Source organism: Pocillopora verrucosa, chromosome 6 (assembly GCF_036669915.1).
Source record: "Pocillopora verrucosa isolate sample1 chromosome 6, ASM3666991v2, whole genome shotgun sequence".
NCBI lineage: Eukaryota > Metazoa > Cnidaria > Anthozoa > Scleractinia > Pocilloporidae > Pocillopora > Pocillopora verrucosa.
Genome location: NC_089317.1, coordinates 8,461,753 through 8,474,753, shown reverse-complemented (window position 1 = coordinate 8,474,753; position 13,001 = coordinate 8,461,753). Strand labels below are relative to the sequence as shown.

Sequence of the window (13,001 nt, the reverse complement as noted above, 5' to 3'; positions counted from 1 at the left end):
CGTACGTTATTACAAAATGCCGCAACCGTTATTACAAAACCTATCGTTACTATAAAATGTTTTGTTATATGCAAAATTTTAATAAACTTCGTATACGCGCGCGTTGTTATCACCTGTTTTATTGGGCTTTTTGGTTGTACGCATTACATGCTTCGCGTTGCTGCCAATACGGATCAACCATTCTTTTCATTTTGTAGTTAAAATATCCTTTAAACGTCAATGATGAATGCACCTTTTCGTTCTCTGACTCAAACTCTAAATCGAGATAAAACTGCATCAATGCAGGTATCATCTACATATTTGGCGCGGATCCATACTTCAAAGAGAATAACTTAGGAAGGCTTTTGAGTTTCAATTTTTGGCCAGACCGGAGTGACCCCTACAAAACCTCTTCGGTGTCAGTATCCAAGAACTCCTAAAGTGTTGCCTATGCAAGACAATTGCAAGTGTTTCAAACCTCTCAATAAAATTATGTGATACACATATAAACTCTCACCTCTCCTGTCCTACCTATTTCAAGTTCCACACCGCGGAAGAAACAAGCTGAATGATTCATGGCAAAAACAAGGAAAATATTTTTGACTGTCTTCGTGTTTAGCGGATATGTGAAGAACAATTAATTCAATTCAATCACAGATTAAAATCTGTCTAATGTGAGTGGAAACAGTAGCTAGTTTTGACCAAATACAGCTTCGCCACTTTATTTTTTCAAATGATGGCAAGCTAAGCTAAAAATAACTATTATTGAATTATCGGTTTTGATATTTGTTCGGTATTTCTGGTTGGTTTTCTGATACGTTCAGCCAATTCTGGTTCATCTGTATCAGCCAATAGGCCGAACCAACTTATATGGAAACTTATCCCCCAGGCGTTATGTGTCGATGAAAGCGTTGCGTGAACATTTAACATAATATAGCTATATATATATATGGGCCAAGCCTAAAAGCGGAGCCTTTTTAATTTATTTTCCAGCCCCTCCCTATAATAAAAAATGCAATAAAACTCTTCAGCACTAACTGTCGATGATTTTCTTCAAGGGGATTTAGGACCAAGATTGCTAGCGATCAAAACGCATGAGGTATTTTCGAGTAGCTAAGGACCTTCATTACTGTTCCTAATGTTTTAAGCATACTTTCGAAGATAAGGAATGTTTTCCTCTTCGGATGAAGTTTATGATGTCAGCATCAGTTGAAACTACTTTCAATTGAGCATGACTGATAATTTCTGTTTGGGAAAATGAGCAAAATTGAAAGAAACGACAGTAAACTACTTCACGTTAAGACATCGCCGGTCGATTGAGGAGTGTGCAGGACCAACTGATCTCACGTGTACGTCAGAATCGTAAGAGCTTCTCTGATAGCTTCTTTTGGAGTTTCCAGGTATGACTGCTTGCCCCACCGTTTTTCCCTAACGTTTCAAACTCCTCTGATAAGCGTAGAAAATTAAAAAGAGAAGTCATTTTCAACTCGTGTTTAAGCCTGTTCTATTCTCTAGTTTTTCTCTTCTGGCTACTCTTGTTTCACGATTATCCTCTTGCTGGAAATGCTTTTCCTGTAATTAAACTCGGTAACCCCTGTCGTAACTGCATATAATAAAGGTGTCTTTAAGAAAGTCCGTGATCTTTGCTACTTAAATACGAAATCTCTCTTAAAAGCTAATGTCAGCATGCATCAAACAAACAGCGGCAAGTCACCCAAATTTGCTTTCACCTACTTTTATATTTTGTAGCCCAATATGTTCTAATAATTGTGGTGTAGTTTTTTATGTAAAAAATTATTTTAGTTTTCGAGAAATAATTTTTTTCGTTCGACTGCTCAAATATGCAAATTTTCACCTTGAAATTACCCGAGTTGTGTGACCTCATGTAACGAATGTACAAGACCTACGGTAATTCTCTGAAAATAATCCTTTGTTTTATCATCTGGACTTAATCCCCTGTCGTTATTGAAGCTGGAAAAGAAATATTTATTTTTTGGTGAATATTTTTGTCCGAGATACTTTTCCTATGTCGAAAAGTAGCATCAAAACAAAGACAGTTTTAACAATGACCGATATGACAAAATCTACTGAGCTTCAGGCTTTTATAAGACAAAAGGATGGTTATAAAGTTTGTAAAAATTCCTGGTGTATTTCTGTTGTTCTATCTTGAAACGAACTCAAAGTCCGGCAAAAACTTACTTGATAGCGACTATGAAATATACATGGTTCGCCTACTTGTCGCCGCCGTTAACTGGCATAAATCACTACAGTTTGCAAAAAAACCTACATAACACTCTTACCTTGTTTATTTTTAAGGCCCAGGTCGCGCTACTGCCCAAACCAAAAATTAGGTAGCCAAAAAATTTTTCGAAAAGTTGAAACCGCAACCGGAAGAGCCGACAAATGTGACACAATTTTTGAGTCGCACTACCGAAATACACAAATATGTCAAAATAAACACAGTTGATCAGAATTTCGGCGCGTATTGTGCGGTAATAAACATGTAAACCACACCGGGCACGGTTTGCTTTTGCTTCAACCTCCGACAAAAAACATGCGATTTGCAAATGTTCTTTTCCCTGTATCAGAATGTACGTAGAATTCGTGTTGCCTCTCGTAGAAAATGTTGAACTAAACCCTAGCAATTGTTCGTTTGGTATTAAAAAAAACCCTCTTCGTGGGAACAAGACAATTGTTTAGATAAACTACGTTTCCATGCAAGACGACATTTTATCTTTTTATGGAAACCTTGAATGACATAAAGTACGCTCACTGAAAGTACGTTGGCGGTAGTTATCTTTTGGAAAAAGGAGCTTAGTCCCGCTTGATAAGCTTTTTGTATCTCATCAAATCTACATGATAAAGTACTCTGTGATAGGTATTTCATCACCATCACATTGAAAACGTCCATCCATCAAATTTGTTAGTGATATCAAACATTCTACAACTTTTGACAAGTTTTAAATGTTAATGACTAGCGTTGACAGTTCCAAAGCTTTTACCCTGGCTTTTTTTTTAGCTGTTTCAAAACTTGCCTGTCCCACCCATACGACAGGTCTTTGAAGTTTCTGCGGACTTTCCGAAATCTTTAGAAATTTGAATAAACAGCGGTCGCAACAAAAGTAAATCTCATTTTGTGACTGGACTTAAATCTGTTTTGACGTAGATACAGTAATCAAAACATTTTATGCCCATGTCACCTCTCTCCTGCCTTAGCTAACTTTCACATCCTTTTTTGAGGAAAAGAAGAGAAAAAAACATGCAAACGAAAACATTTTATGGGTAAATCGTAATGACACTGGTGGAACTTGTGGGTTTCCAAAAAAGACCGTTCTCTCATCGTCGACCAAAGTTCTGAATTGATAAGGTTCGCACCTTCATATACTAAAATCATTTTATTTTTTTTGAAAATGCCGTTGTCGCTTAAATTTCCTAAGGATTTTTCATTACAATTCGAATATGAATTCGCAGAGTATAAACAAGGTAAAGGGCGATTTTTTACGGAAGCATTTCGGAAACAATGTGAGTTCGCAACAGCTGCCAGGTTAAAATAAGATCTTCTCCAATAAACAAAATTTCTCAAATTTGGATTTTGTTGAGCTTCTTCTGAAGATTGCGACTAATTACTAATTTAAAAATGTAAAGAAACTGTCGCAACCCATTATGTTCTTGTTGTGAACTGCTGATTAGGCCATTTACACATGAAGGCTAATGCTCAAGTCATGTTGGTAAAAACCTTCTCCGTAATAGACAAAATCTTAACATCTAACCTGAGATCATTGTTCCTGAGAGGTGTGGCAAAGTTCCTTAAACCTAATACGACTCTGATAGCAAAATTTTGAACCAACTGCAGTTTGTGTAGATTACGTTTAGATGTGATCTCCCACACTGAAGCACAATGAAACAGAAAACAAAAAGTTTTTAACTTTACCCAAACAGCTCTAGTGAAAAAAGCCTTTGCCCAGGATTGGTTCAACGAGACGCACAGCTTGAACATCTCTAAAGCGGACCTAATCGACCTCCTCCGAGCAGCTACGAAAAAACCAGCTTTTCCAGTTTGACGGTGCTTTATATGAGCAGACAGATGGAGTCGCTATGGGTTTCTCCCCTTGGACCGTTGCTGGCTAACGTCTTCATGTGCTCGATTGAGGAAACCTCGAACAACACGGTCAACTTCCGCGCTATTACCGGAGGTACGTCGATGACACCCTGACCGTAATGCCTGATAGGGTGACCGCTGGCCAGTTTCTAGACACCCTTAACTCTACCCATCCCTCCCTCCAGTTTACCATGGAAGTCGAACGGGAAGGATCCCTTCCCTTTCTAGGAACTGAACTGCTTAACCGTGCACCAAAGATTGAGAGCAAGGTCTACATCAAAAGAACCAACACGGGTCTCCTTCTGCATTTCCAGAGTCATGTTGACATTAAGTACAAGCGCAGCCTAGTTAACACCATGGTGGATCGCGCTTATCGATTATCTTCTAACTGGTTTCTTCTCCGAGGAGGAATGTGACCGCCTTAGAGGGGTTTTTCATAACTTGAAATACCCAAAGCCACTGGTTGAAACTACAATCAAGCGGTTCGTTGAGAGAAGGATTTCATCTGCAGAGCCCTGTCCATCACCAGACGTACCATCGGAGATTGTGAGATTAGTGTTACCCTTCAAGGACCAGTCGTCAGCTAATCATGTTAAACAACAACTGAACAGTCTAAGCTCGAAGTTAAGCGTGACTGTCCAACCAGTGTTCGTTAGCCCTAAGCTCGATCAACAGCTTAGCAACACGAAATTAAGCCCCCTATTGTTAACCAACAATGTATCGTTTATGAATTTAAATGTAACCTGTGTGATGCAGGGTATGTGGGCTATACTCGTGGTCACTTACACGAGCGCGTAGAAGGGCACACAAGGAAATCATCTTCTATCTACAAAAACACTACCACCTCCAGCACAATAGTGAAATGCCTGAACGCTTGATCGAGCAATTCAACGTCATCGCGAAATGTAACGGCAAATTTGATTGCCTTGTTAATGAAATGTTGTATATTCGCATGCGTAAGCCAACACTGAACGTGCAAACGGATTCCATCCGCGCCAAGGTGTTTCAAAGTTTAAGCCTAATACGTTCATTCTAATTTATGCAAAATTTGTACCTTTCCTTATTTAGATTACGTTTTTAAACTAGTGTCTCCATGGGAAGCACGATGAAACTTCATACAACTAGAGGCTGTTTTAGTGATATGTATCTCATAGGTAAGATATTGATCAGTGTATACCCCGAGATCCTCAGCAAACGAAACTGTGTGAGATCGTTTTGCCTAACAGGGATGAGGAGGATATCCCTATCGTCTCTTTCTCCTATTTCTACTTTTACGATCTAATGGGGGTGGTGGGAAAACAACACCGCCTTTTTAGAAGTAGGGACACTCAGGTGCTAGGTCCAGAAACATAATGTTTGTTAATCCTTTTTCATGGTCACAAAAGTTTTTAAGAAAAGCTACCAGAGATCGTCATCGCTGAGAATACCTTCGGTTCTCGAGATGTTTACTAGTAGTAGTTATAGATCTGAGCCCAGTTGTGCAAAGAGTGAATAACGCTATATAACGGATAAATTACTATCCAGTGGATAAATGTTAGAAAAACGTACTGCGCTATCCACCAGGTAGCGATTTATCCGGTGGATAGCGTTCTCTAACCCTTGAACACTGGGGCCTGTAGTACAAGCGGTGAAGCGTGTACTGGTTTTTGTTTTAGTCGAGCCTCAGTTTTGTGTCTCTTCCTCCATACGGAATGTTGCTCTGTAGCTTGTTACCTTATCAGAGCGGAGTTAGGAAACAAAGACATTGCAAGTTATTATTATCGCTAATATAATTATTATTGTTGAAATTTGGAATCAACAAACATTCTATGTCATTGCAAGCCTACTGACATTTTTACACGGGAAATTTTTTTTTTTCAGCTCAGGATTTCAATATTCAAAGAGCTCACACGCTCTATTTCTTAGAAAATGCCTCAAGCTTCTAGCCCTTAAAAACCTCTCCCATCTATCAAATGTTAATCGATGCCATTTTTCCTTTGTGAAATATCTGGGTAAAAGTGAGATACAAAGTTTCGTTTTTCTCGCGAAAAAATTCCACAAGACTATTAAACTTACTCTCTTATTGTCACCAGAGTTGGTTTCGTTTTCATTGTAGCTAGGTGAGTGAGACATCAGCAGCAAAATATTTGAAGGCTAAATGGTTCCCGTGCAGGTTCTCATTGTTTGCGTCAAATCTTTTTGGGCTTACAGAGTTCAGTTGATGCAGGAAACGTCAATTGCTTTGAACACTTTTTTGAACTCTGGATTGCCATCGCTTGACTCTTTTTTCGGAAATTATTACAGTAAATGGTTTCAACCCGGGAGTAACATGTAATAGAGTAGTTTGATCGTCCGGGTGTGTGCATTCCTGAGAAGGACTGTTGTTGGTAGTGGTGACTAACGTTTTCGACAACCTTAGCCAAAGTCATCATCAGAGTCAATTGAATAGTTGTTGTCAGTCGAACGTTCTAAGTCCGGTTCGTAAAAACCGATGGTCAGTTTTCCGTCAATGTTATTGGCTATGAGACTCTACTGGTGTTGGTCGGTCGTGATTGGTCGGTCTCAATCCGTCCGGTAAAGTTGGGTCGCTCACTGTTCGGTTCGTTTGTTAAGAAATTATTAATCTTCGTTCTTAGATCTTGCTCGTTCGATTTCTCTTGGGAATAAGGGTAGCTTCATTCTTGGAATACAAGTTACAATGTCAGCTTTGGTAGGATTTTGTTCGCTCAAGCCGATGTACCGTTTGTTTTGGCCAAAAACAAACAAACAAAAAAAAAAGAAAAAAAATTGCAAAAAGGGGATAAGTTTCTAAAGAAACTGTGGTGCTGCGTCACTGGGGGAGCATATCAAGAAAATTTGTTTATTATCAACTGAATTTATCATGAAAATTATTAGCCACCGTGAAGAGTTTCAAAAAGCTGAGGTTTCGAGCGTGAGCCCTTCGTCATTAGCTCTGACTTAGAGCTAACGCTCGAAACGTCAGCTTTGAAACTCTTTACGGTGGCCAATGCACAATATCAACTCAGTTGAAACCCACAAGAATCAGGGGAAATTGTAAAATTGAGATTTTCAACTATTTTGAAACGTTCTTTTACCTAAATATTGGCAAGGAGCTTCCATACGGAAAATTTATCCCTGCACCCTCTTTAGAATCCTGGCTGGCCCAGAACGGGAAAATTTCAGTAGGAGATATATGAGGGGGGTCAATCCACTCTTTACTTTCTTGAAAGAATCCAACCTAGTATAGGTTTGTTCGAGAGTAACGACACGCGACCTTTTAATCAACTGGAGTTAACTTGCATGCATGCCCTTGAGCATTGCAAAACAATAAGTGGGGTAAGTTTCTCAAGAAAATGTGGTACTTTATTTGAATCGATTCAAGATTTGAATTTAGATATAAAATCCGTTGGAATTAAATATAAATTAATTTTCTCTTTGTCAAAAGGCCTTCAGATCAAGTGAAAGATCCTCTGTAGTTTGAGAAAAACACATTACTTGTCATCGGACTAACGCTGTTTCTGAATTAAAGTTTGAACTCCAATTTTTTTAGCGATATTTTTCACTGCCATTTTTTTCGCCTGTAAGACCACCTTTACGCTCTAGGAGAACATGAATATTCCAATGAACAAAAAAAAGAAGGGTTAAAACAGGGTCCATGTCTCGAAATTATGCAATAAACACGTTGTCCTGAATTAAGGCTTGAAAAGTGGTTGCTATTTCCCTGCTAGAAAGACATGTAAGGATCGGAGCTTATCGTGTGCGGATCATCTGCATCCAAAAAACATCTGAGATAATTTAACTTTGAAATGTGCAAATTTAACTTTGAAAAAAAGTGCAAATACGATCGTGTTATCCTTTATGACGTTTAAAGAATGAGTGATAAGTGTCTCGATTTTGCCGCCTCAGGAATTTTTAACCGTTATTCGTAACAAAAGGTAACCGTAATGTTTCCTTTCTGGAATGTGTAAGTTTGTCTGATTTGGAGTTAACCACGGCTAGTCGTAAAATGGCCAATTTTTTTTCGTGAGCCGTAAAAGCCATCACCCACTGAGATCCTCTGATATTTCTGGAGTAATTACTCTATACGTCATCACAAACTATGGTTAAATTAGATTAAAATCAGACATTTGCAAACTCAGAAAGAAAAGTCTTGTTTTGCTAAAAACAATGGTCTAATTCGGTTATCACATGATATAGATGCGATATTGATCAAGTGCGAGGTTGACATGGCTGAATATTGGCTGTAATGGTTTTTTTGCATTTTGCCAAAAATTGAAAAGGCCAAAAACTGAAACTCGGCGCGACACGCCTTTTTGGCTATGAACCATCTCATGTTCAACGCACACTCTTCGAATAACTGTCAAATATAATGCTCAACCTTATCCAATAATTGCGTGTTATCAGCATCATCAATTATATTAATTTTATTGATACTACCATTTTACCTATTATTATGATTAAGTCATTAGAAAGAAAATTAAACAAAGAAAGTGCTTTTTAAACAGCTTTGCAGTTCTCTGTGTTAATCATACCTACAATAAATTCGATATACTTTACAAAGGTCCAATTATCCAATACATATAAAGCATGCTACGTAAACTGGTTATAAGTAATTCATACAAATCTCATAGTAAATCTTTTAATCACAAGCTTTAAAAGTCCAGACAGCTCTGGTATCCCGACTAACTGTCCAGGTACTTTGCTTTCGTTTCAGTAAGATTATTCAAGAATAAATATATATTTTTAGACGTATTTGTGTGTAGTATCGCTGAGTAATTTCACGAGTTGTGCTTTTTTTTTACTATTCCGCAGGGCGAGTCAAAATACAAAAAAAAAAACTAAAATACTCAGTGATACTGCGCACCAAAACGTCTCATAAGATATTTATTATCCAACTGCTTTAATTTTTATGCAATTCTCATAAGGCGGGAAAAGCGAAACAAACAAAGGAGCGGTTTGTGACAGGTCTTGCCTAATGCTCGCGTCGGATTGGCCCATGAGACGTCAACTTGTCACATAGGGTTTCAAAACGATTCAAAGTTGAATTTTATTTTCGATCGTTGTTCTCAACTCGTGCACATTTGAAAGTACTGCAAGAAGAAAAGTGTTCGTTTATCGATGAAAAGTGATGAATAATTTACCACAAGTAACAAAGCTTTGAATCTACCAGGAGACAAACTCTCAAAGACATGTATGAGCTCTAAGCCTACAAAAAGAGAATTTCCAAAACTACATCTCATTTTCATCGTCCGACTCAATCACATGCCGACGACGCTTCGCAAGAATCACTACCGTTACTTGGAGCTGAGGGCTATGAACCAAGAAAAATGGTACGGTTGTTAAATACGGCACCAGAGAAGGCAAGTCTACCAAACTTATCAAACAGTTTTTTTTTTTAAACAGTACAAAATAACTAATTGTCCAAGTAACCGTATAATATCGCGGAATTTATTATAATCTAATCGCGCGTTATATGTACTCTACTTTATGCAGTTGGAAAATAAAATTATTAGTTGCACACTACTACTCATCATAAAAAAAAGGAGCAAAGGTGAATTAGAAAGACCATATTTTTCCGCTCCTTTTGTTCACAGTGGAAAAATTTACCACTCACCGCGTATTAGGTTTCTAAAGAAAAACTTGAGCTTTGGAAAAGAATTGTGCGCTCAAAAATGCCTAAAACTCGACGCCGCTATTTTAAAAAAATTGGCCGAAAAAAAAAAAACCACAACGTCAGCTCACAAATAGACCCTGCTCTAGTTATCGTCAAAAACCATTCTTTGTATTGAGTTTCCATTTCCTAATTATTCAAACAAATCGCTAAGAGACGGGAAAATGCAGGGTGGGACTCATTTCCTCACAGTAAAGAGGCTAAGTTGTTAAACACGATTCAAAATGGCGCTGTCAATCGTCAAATTCTTTACCACCCATGAAAACAGTTCAAAACTCACCAGCATAAGAATACCTATTTTAAATCTAATTTCAAACGATTACTATAACTTTTCACAAAACATGTAAAAGACTAAAATTAGCGAACCTATACCTATTAATAAAATGCTTTTGAGTTGTGGTGCAATACGTCAGTAAATTCTGTATCACTTAAAGAAAATAATAATATACCAAACAAAAAAAGTAATGTTAAAAGAATGCTCTATCACTGGTAAATAAATTGTACGTGCTTTTGAGGTGCTACGCCGGTCCTATTTTTGCAATGTGATTGGTTTAATGAGCTAAACTTAATCCAATACCCGCGGAGTGTTCAGTCCAACTTATCTATGACTTTGTGCTGTTTTCTTAGGCAAAAAAAACCTTTCTCAGTGGAGTGTCCATCACCTGCAAGCAGTTAAACACGGCTTGTAAGAAAGCGTCTCTTCCCCAAAGGTCACGTTCCTATTGGGAATCATTCTCGGTTCTTGTCCTTCTCCTTCGAGCGTCGTTAACCTTCTGCTGTTGACGCTTGATCTGGATCTTAGTCGTCGGCTCGTAAGACTAAGAGACCCTGTTTGACTTTTTTGAGAAGTAGAACCTGACCTTTTCCTTGTTTTGCAACAGATTCTGAAAGGCGGACCAGAAGTCGCGTTTGAAAAACGTGTAGAGAAGAGGGTTGGCCAAAGATGTGATATATCGAATGACCATAACAGCTTCAATGACGCTAAGCAAATCTTTTAGTCCTATTTGGAATAAAAGCATGACCATAAAATAAGGGAACCAACAGGCAAATATGATCGCCATGGTTGCGAAAACCAAGATACACTTCCTGTCACTTTTTTTTTTCTTCTGCTCCCGCGAGTTTTTATTCTTAATCAACGATGGTCGTTGCCTTTTAGTAATTGCACTGAACATGGCTATGTATGCATAAATCATAAATATGTACGGGAAAAGGAACACTGCAACAAGGCAAACTGCAGTATGAATAACTTCCCAACGTGCAGATACCTCAGCATTATGCAAAACGACAGGAATGATAGCAAAAACAGTAGAAGTGATCCAAATGCCGAACACAATTTTCAAAACCAAGCTCTTGGTCACCAAGTGGTGTTTCAGTGGACTGACAGTTGCCATGTACTTGAGCCCAGTAATAAAGAGTATGTGATAAGCACCTGAAATAACTAGTAATGTATGCGAGGCGTAAACCCCATCATTCATTTGTGGCGGCGAAATGCCAAAATATGAACAATGAAGTATGGAATAGCGATAGCGCCAATACTGAAGTCACAAATTGCCAAACTGAGAAGCACGTAGTTAGAAGAGGTGCGAAGTCGACGACATCGGTAAAACAAGACAAACACGAGTCCATTAGCCAGAACTATTATTATGGCAATTGGAAGAAATTTACTCAAGGTCTTGAGTCCAAAGTCGGAGTGTTTTTGAGGAAACTTTGAGGTTGCATTGCTGTCATTCATGATTTATTACGATGAACAACATGGGATGACGAAAACACTGAAAGAGAGCAAAAGTGTAAAAATGAAACAATGCTAGAGAAAGATATACTATTACGCATCATGTGAGTAACGAGAGACTCAGATTATTTGGAATACAAAAACTGAGATTGAAAGAAAATTTCAACAAATGTCAGTGGGAATTTCGTAAGTGAGATCAATTAAAAGATTTCAAATTGATTTGGTAAATTGAAATACTGATATTGAGTAAAAAGCTTATGCTTTTACGGTTTTCAGGAGGTGGAGAAACCTGATATATTTGCCATGTTTGAAGACTTCTTTACAAAGGCCAGTTAAAGGTGATTGATATCTTTTGCACGATAACACCCACAATCGATAGTTTTCTTCGGTATATTTTTCATAAGACAGCAATCTATCATACTCGTATACATTATATCTCTCTTAAACTTGCTTTGCTAGAAAAAACGAAATGTAAACAAAATACGCAATAGTTGATTGTCAGGGGTTTTTTAAGGGTTTGTTCATTGTTTTCTCGATAAACATCAACTTGCCTGCTGAGATGTTATACATATTTAAACTATGATGATTAGCACTAAGTACGAGCTCAGTTTCAGTTTTAAAATCAATACCGTTTTGGACAAATTCAGAAAAAAAAGTTTACCTGTTTTACCATTTAACTCAAATGGCCGAGACCATACCTTAGAAAATTAACGATTACTGTGTTTACACCACCTAGGGCAAAATGAATGCATAAGAGCAAAGAAATTTGATATAAACATAAATGCTAAGAGGTTTAATTGCTTAGTTACGAATTATCTCCGTCACATCTTTAATTGTTAAATATGAAAAATATAATTGCTAAGTTCTGAATTATCTCCGTCATATCTGTAATTGTTAAATATGAAAAACAAACATATACATGCGTATTTCAAAAACAGTTGCGATAAAAGTTTTTTTTCTTGTTCTCGATTTTCTCTTTATTTCTTGTTTCTTTGTTTTGTTAGAATCGTTTTGTCGTAAGATTTTAGATATATGAAAATTCATATATTTGCACTGCGGTGGAGAGATGAAATTAAGAGATCCTCGCAGCTAAGAACACTACTGAAAGTAGTTGTAAATGAAAAAAAGTTCAGCCCGTACGGGATTTGAACCCATGACCTCTGCGATACCGGTGCAGCGCTCTACCAATTGAGCTAATATTTGCACTGCGGTGGAGAGATGAAATTAAGAGATCCTCGCAGCTAAGAACAATTCATTGACCAGCTCCCAGTTGGCTTGTTAGCTCAATTGGTAAGCACTGCACCGGTATCGAGGTCATGGGTTCAAATCCCGTACGGGCCTGAATTTTTCAGGTCCTCTTTACTCGTTTCAGTCTGTCTTAGCTGCGAGGATCTCTTAATTTCATCGTTTTGTCTTTCCAGCTGTAAAATGGATATTCGCTGAGCAAATGGCAGAGTCCTAAGCACACAGAACAGCAAAAGAATTCATAATGTAAATCGGAGGCTTAAAAACTTGTCATATGAAAATAAGAACCGTCGCTGATT

General features: G+C 37.8%; 1 pseudogene; it reads right to left on the bottom strand.

Annotated features, from left to right (window-relative positions):
• Positions 1 to 10,386: 10,386 nt before the first annotated feature.
• LOC136281840 (octopamine receptor beta-2R-like) lies at positions 10,387 to 11,460 on the bottom strand (annotated as a pseudogene).
• Between the last annotated feature and the right edge of the window lie 1,541 nt (positions 11,461 to 13,001).